The sequence below is a fragment of the Ciconia boyciana genome, chromosome 7 (genome assembly GCF_034638445.1).
Source record: "Ciconia boyciana chromosome 7, ASM3463844v1, whole genome shotgun sequence".
NCBI lineage: Eukaryota > Metazoa > Chordata > Aves > Ciconiiformes > Ciconiidae > Ciconia > Ciconia boyciana.
The window spans coordinates 55,286,357-55,293,608 of NC_132940.1; the positions used below are offsets into that span (position 1 = coordinate 55,286,357).

Below are 7,252 nucleotides of genomic sequence, written 5' to 3' on the forward strand. Positions count from 1 at the left end.
GTCCTGGAACTTGGAGTCTCAGACCCCCTTGTGGGAATAGCGGTAGCTGCTTGTGGCAATGGGACACTACCACACCGGCGTGGCTTCCCGCGGGCTGTCCCTCCAGCACAGCCAGGGTCACACCAACGGCTGGTGCTCTCTGGGGCTGTCTATGGGCTCCATGCACCCTGCCAGGAGGGGCCCAAAGCTGCTGCCCTAACATCCCCTTGGCATGGTCTAGCAGCAGCGATGCCCAGTAATACTCTCTTGCTCCTGGTTTAGGGTCCTTGGAAGGAAACCCCGCCATCCCTGGAAGGACAGAGGCCAACAACAAAGAGGAAAATTGGGCTCAAGCAACATGTTTGAACTGGAGCTCTCAGCAGAAGAGTGTGGGGAAAAGGTGGCAGCTGTTCTCCCTGAAACCTGCATACAGCATTTGGAAAGCAGTGATTGGAAAGAGAGGATTTCCAGTATGGATACCCTTCAGAAGACTGTCGGGGAGATGAAGAAAAGCAAGATACCATGCCAAGCCCTGGGGAGACTGCTGTCATGACGATGCAAGGAAACAAAGCTCCAGGTGATGCGAAAGTTCACACCATCACCTTGCTAGCCCAGAAAGGGGACTTCTCCAGAACATCTGCTCAAATTGTCCTGGAAAGCATGGTGGAAATGGTGGGAGATGTGTTATGCAGCAACAATGCTCAAGGAGCCCTGACAGCTATAGCAGAGGCATGTTCATTGCCTTGGACTGCAAAGACAGCTATGTTGTTGGCCTTCTCACTGTATAACTCCAGGATCCATTCCAAGATCTTGGACTGGCTGTCAAATGCAATTCTGGAGTTTGGCTTTGCAGGGATGGAGGCCAAGGCACTGGCCAATACCCTGAAGATCAGTCTTGCTGCTGTTCACTCAGGTGTGCAGAGATCAGCCATCACCTTGCTGGGGGTTATTTACCTGTACATGGGAGACTCACTGAGAGCACTAATTGAGAGCGAAGAGCTGACCCTACTTCCCCAGATAGATGCTATGCTGGAGAAGCTGCATGGACAGGTCCCACCAATTCGCAGTGATGCCAACCCCAAGCCATGCCTAGGTGATAGGGCCCAGGAGGACCCAGGGGATCACAGAAGGACTGAAGCCATAGACATTGGTGACAGGATCACGCCAGAGCTGGTGTCAAAGCTGCAGGAGAAGAACTAGACCATTCAGAGGGAGGGTCTGGAAGAGGTTGCAGGCATCCTTCAGGATGCCAGATTCATCCAGCCAAACATAGGAGAGCTCCAAAGAGCCCTGAGGACTTGTCTCTGCAACGCAAATCCCACCCTGGTACAGATGGCCCTGAGGGTCCTCCAGCAACTGTCCACAGCCATGGGTTCAAACATCAAACAGCACATGAAGGACTTGGGCTTTCCCTTCATTGCTCTGTTCAGGGAAAGCAAGAGCAGCATAAGAGCTGCCACCCTGGCTGCCATGAATGCCTAGGCTGCACAGATCAACATATTGGAGTGGCTGTATGGGCAGGACATTTCAGAAGATCTAGGTGAAGAAATGCCGCTACAGAAGCAAGAGCTGGTGCAGTGGCTGGCTGAACAGCTGCCAGTCCTCAAGTCAGCTCCCTCGGACCTGCTTTGGTGTGTGCCTCACCTCTACCCTTTCCTGCAGGACAGCAACAGGGACGTGCAGACAGCCTCACAGGCAGCCCTGCCTTTCTTCATAATGCACCTTGGCTTTGAGAAGATGGCTGAAGCCACCAGTGATCTGAAGGCAGCTGCAAAGGACCAAGTACTTGCGATACTAGAGAATGCCAATCACAGTCTGACAGCCCAGTTCGCTGCTTCTAAGTCACTTTCCAGACACCCTAGAGTCACCACCATGACCACTTTCCCCTCTGTTCTAACCACACCACCTGCAGCAACAGCCTTGTCTTCACAAGCATGAGCTAAAGAGCCAGCACCCAAAACCAGCGGAGAGGAGAAGCAGGGTCACAAGGAACCCAAGTCAGGAGAAGCAGTCCTGAAAGACACAGGTGCAGCCAAGGGAAAAACACAAATGAATTCCACTCTGAAGGATGGGGTCAGCAAACTGGGACCTATCTTCACCATTTTCCCCAAGGGGAAAGAGCAGAGAATGAAGGATAAGAAAGGCAGCAAAGTCCTGCAGTGGAACTTCACTGCTCCCAGCAACAGGTACGTCAAGCAGCTGAAAGCTCAGATGAGCAGCTGTGTGTCCAGCAGCTTCCAGCTGTAAATGTTCCACTCCAGCTTCCTGCACCACATCAAAGCCTTGGCCATCATGGCCAGGCACTCAGAGACAGAGAAGGAAGGAGTTATCAGCTGCCTGAACCTGATCCTGAAAGGGCTCACCCTGTGTTTCTTTGACACCAACACATGAGTGCTTATCAAGAGCCTAGATTACCTCAATCTGCTGCTAACCTTGCTGATCCAAGAAAAGTACCAGCTGATGGACAATGAGGCCTTTTCCTTCCTCCCATACCTGGTGCTGAAGATGGGGGAGCCAAGGCAAACTGTTCTTAAATCGGTGTGTGCCATCCTGAAGAGGATGTGCCTGGTGTATCCAGCTAAGAAGGTGTTTGGCTTCCTCATGGAAGGCATCAAGTCCAGTAATGCTAAGCAGTCAGAAGGCTGCCTGGTGGAGTTGGGTTATCTCCTTGAAACGTACAGCCTGGATGTATGTGAGCAAAGCATTGAAGAGGATAGCTGCCTTCCTTGGAGACTAAGACAGTGCTGTTCATGGTGCGGCTCTGAACATTATAGTCACAGCTTTCAAAACCCATGAGGAAGCCCTGTTCAAAATGGTTGGGGATCTTCCTGAAGAACATATGATGATGCTGGGACAAATTGCAAAACAGGAACCTGGCAGGTCAAGAGTTTCTTCAGCAAAGCATTTCAGTGAGAAACCTCAGCATAATTCAAACACAAGATCTGAAGTCACCTACCAGCATGCAGGAGATGCACCCCCAAAGCTAGAGCCCACCTACTCTCAAGGGGGAAATTTCAATATGGTGTATGTGGCTCCCCAGACACTGCCTCCATGTGTAGGTGAGCAAGTGAGCAGGCTGGCCTCCAGAAAATACAGTCTCTTTAGACTGAAAGATACCATTCAGTTAGAAACAATCCCTGAATTCCAAACCCTGCCTATCTCCTCAGACACTGATGACAGATGTCATAACATCACCTCAACCATTAATTCCCTTACTTGTCTCATTAGCAGTGGTGATACTGACACCAGCATCCAGGCAATGAAAGAAATTGAGGAGGTCCTGAGACAGACGAACAAAGTAGAAGCCATGTCTGGGCACATTAATGAGTTCCTTGTAGCCAGCTTTCAATCACTCAAGTTTATCAACGAACAAAAGGAAGCAGATAAGAAATGGGGGAAGGAGAAAATCATTCTGCAATGTAACTGTGTCATCCAGGCCTGTAACTGTGTCTTCCAGGAGAAGAAACTGGTTCAGGTGGCCTCAGTGGAAGTGCTTAAGGATGTAATGAATAGTCTTTTTACCCTGATGCTAGACTTCCTGGACGGAGACCTAGAGGAAGATCAGAAGCTCATACAGTCTATTAATGTCCTCATGAAGAGGGTCTTGGAAAAATCTGACCAGATGGGGCTTTTTTGTGCCTTGCTGAAACTGCTCCAAGGCAGCCTGACTGCTGAGGGCAGCCCAGATGAGTTTTCTGACTTGCTGGCCAAGCATCTGTGGAGGACCACATGGCTTCTCCCAGGCACCATCAGCACCATCAAGCTGGATGAAATCCTGCTGGATGCCCACATGCTCATGAAGGCTCTCTCAAAGGAAAAACTGAGGCAGTGTACAGACAAACTCCCACTGTGCACCCTGAAAACTCTGCTGCACAACTTCTGCAAGCTGAAAGGAGTGAGGATCCTAGACCACCTCACTGTGATTGAGGATGCAGCTGGATCTGAGGTGGAAGCTTATCTCTGAAAGACAGTCAGTCCTACCTACTCCCAAGCAGGGGGCAAGCAAGACAGCCGTAGGAGCAGGGGAGGAGGTCCCCTGGACAGCTCACAGGGTTGTAAAGGACAAAGCAGGTGATATTTTAGAGAGCATCTTCTAGAAAATTTGCTCCAAGGAGAGTTTGAGGGAGGGTCTAGAGGAGTTATACAAAAGTAAGAAAAAATGGCCCGAGGGAAAGCTGGAGTCTTTCCTAGAAAACCTCTCCCTCTTCTTGCAGAGCTATGTGAAGCAAAGGCTGGACATCATCCGGACAGAACAGGACATCAGAGAGCATCTTCGTCCTCCTCCCTTGGGGATGTACCCTGAGGTGGAAGCATCTCTCCTTAGATCAACGGGGATCCCAGGAGGGACCATAAAGGGGAAGGACGTGATGCCATCCTGCCACCTGGAAAACCTGCCATTCACCTGCAGCAGCAACACAGCCTTAAGAGCACGACAGCCCACAGCAGGCTTCCTGCCAGTCAGCTCCCCTCGAAGGATGCCAATGTCATGCTTCTCCCTCCTTTCCGGAGCTGCACAACAGTGATGTCCCTGGGGGCATGAAGAACCACCAGCAGAAATAGCACCAGGACCTCAGAACTACGCAACCCTCCTCCACACACACGTCAATGGGTAGATGGTGTGAACCACAAACCAATAAAGAAAAAACTCCAGCATCAATACCAGCTGAGTTATCTGTGTGCTGGCACCCCGGGGCTGCAGCCCCCAGCAGCCGGTCCCAGTTTCTGGTTGATGTCTCTGTTGCTGTTGTTCAGAAGAGCAAAGAGTGAGGCAGGTAGCGCTGGGGCACAGGTACTCAGCTGGGGAGCATTAAAAGCATGCGCATACCTAGGGAGGTGTCACTCCATCTCAGGCTGGGCTCCTTGGGTGAGCATGCCGAGGCTGATCCCTTCCCCAAGGGGTGCAGGTAAATAGAAAGAAGAGCGAATTGCTGCTCTTTCCAAAGCCAAAGAGGAGATAGGTCTTAAGACCAGGAGATGTGCAACTGAGGCAAAGGGAAGAGGGTCTCCCAGGTTCCCTGTGTGCTGCAGGGAACAGCTATAGAGTTTCCTTGCTTCCAGAGCTCAAAGTCTTCATATTTCCGTGTCACAGCTCAACTTTTTAGCCTTTAAAAAATAAGGTGGGTGAGACCGATGCCTTGGGGCAAAACTGAACCCAGAGCACACAAATCTGGCCAGGGCATAGGGCAGAAAACCAGTCAGGGTGCTGACCATGCCTGGACAACCTCCACAGGGATCCTTCTGACACAGGATTTTCTAGCAGTCAAAACATTCATGGTTAGTAAAGTATCAGACCAACAGTGCCCTGGTTCCCAGCTGGGAGCTGCCTGAAGAGATCGGGGCTTTCAAACAACATCTCTGCCTTTCTGCACAATGACCACCAGCTGCACAATGAGCCTATCAAAGGCAAAAGTTGCAACAGGAAATTCATTAGGGAAAGTGATTTGTACAAGTTTCTATTTTTCTCTTAGGTAAAATCAATAAGACATGGACTTTCAAACCCACTTCCACTTGCCAAACTGAAAGAGTTCAAGAGAGCAGAGTTGCTATGGACAACTGCAGAATGCCAGTGCCTCATCCCAGACCATCCCTTCCAGGTTTCGGAGGAGCACACTGCTATTATCATGTAAAATCACCTTGATTTGTATTTAACACCCCTCTTGCCTGTAAGTTCCTGAAGGCAGGAGTCCTCAGCTTTGTGTCAGGTATAACAGCAAGCACCTCAAGGATGCTCACTAAATTACAGGTCTTATTTACTAATAGACAATTCAGCCAGTCACAAAATGCTATTAAGCGTTTGTACTCAGGCAGAACGTGCTAGCCACCTGGTGAACATGGCAAACCAATCTTTTAAATTAAAATAAGAAAAAAGGAATACACAGTCTGATTACTGGCCAACAAGAAAAATACACCCCAGAGATCTCAAAGTGTAATTACCCTTTCTGAATGGCCAAAATGACTTGTTTGCTGCAGACTACAATTCTCTCTAATGCTGCTACAAAGTCATGGCCACCCCCTCACCTACCCCCTTCATCCACTGCTGTACCTGCCCAGGGGCTGCTCCAGTGCGCATGAAATCAGGCTGTGGTACATCCATATCTAGTTTCTGCCTTATTTTCTGGCTGGGTAGCTGGAGCATTCACAACGAGAACATGGCTGAAGGCTCTACAGTTTCTATTCTTTGACTCCTTCCTGCTCTGTCCTTGGGATGCCCTCCCTTTTTGTGCTAAAGGACATAAGCTTTGAGGCTGGAGTGGAGCTGTGTAGCTTACATGCAACACAATTGGGTGCCCCTTATGTGGCCTTCCAAAAGTAAATTCATGTCCATGTTGAGCTGTGAGGTCAGGCGACTCGGCATGCTGTTCCAGGAGGTTTCCTTCAATGCTGTGCTCCCTTTCTGCTGGTAGCCAGTGCCCCACAAGCAGCTGCTTTTATAGCTTCCTCTCCACCAAGTCCTGGAAATGCTCTGTACAGATGCACAAACATCATTCCAGCGCAGTTACCTGGGAGGCCTCTCTATCTACTGCCCTGTCACTCAGTCCACACTGAAACTTGCCTAGTAATAGCGTTCCCCTTGCAAAAGCCTCTCTGGCAATGTGCTGTCACCAGGCTGTCCTCTTGACCCACGCTGCAGCTGCAGTGCTGCATCTGGCACGCTGCTAGTGGAAAAGCTCTTAACCAGCAGAGAGCACTGATATGCTGAGGCCACACACTCTGTTGTAGCCAGAGGGGACAGGCAGACTCCTCTTCTGTAATGCCAAAGGCCTGATCCATTCCTTAAGGGTTCCAGAGACTGCAGAAAATGGAGGAAAGTCAAGTGTTTGAAAGCCTTGCAGTATTTGCCAGGCAGGCAGACTATTCATCATGATGCATCATGTTACCAGAGTTCCTCAGGGCCCTTGTCAGCAGTCAGAAACCTCCTGTAGTTGGTGCAGCACAAAGTCAGAGCAAGTGACAGTCCTTGTCCTGCAGATACTACATGTGATAGGAGATAAGTGCATCAGCAGAGATGCCCTGGAGTCCTACAGGAGCAAGTGGCCTCCTGAATATTCTCAAGCGTGTTCTCACGTGTGCCCCTCAGCACAGTCCCGAGCAGCAACCAGGAGTGCCCTGAACATCAAGATGATGATCTACAAGTTATTCTTGCTTGAACCTCCTTGCCCTTAGCAGAGAACAGCATGCAATGGGGTAGCATGGTCCAGCATGGGTCTAGGTGCTTTTTCTGGATTTTACCCAACAGTTACGTTTGGGTGGTGTTAAGAAAGAGAGCAAGGCT

The 7,252-nt window shown here is 50.1% G+C and overlaps 1 pseudogene; it reads left to right on the forward strand.

Moving 5' to 3' along the window:
- Window positions 1–337: 337 nt before the first annotated feature.
- Window positions 338–4,502, forward strand: LOC140654784 (cytoskeleton-associated protein 5-like; annotated as a pseudogene).
- Window positions 4,503–7,252: the final 2,750 nt, after the last annotated feature.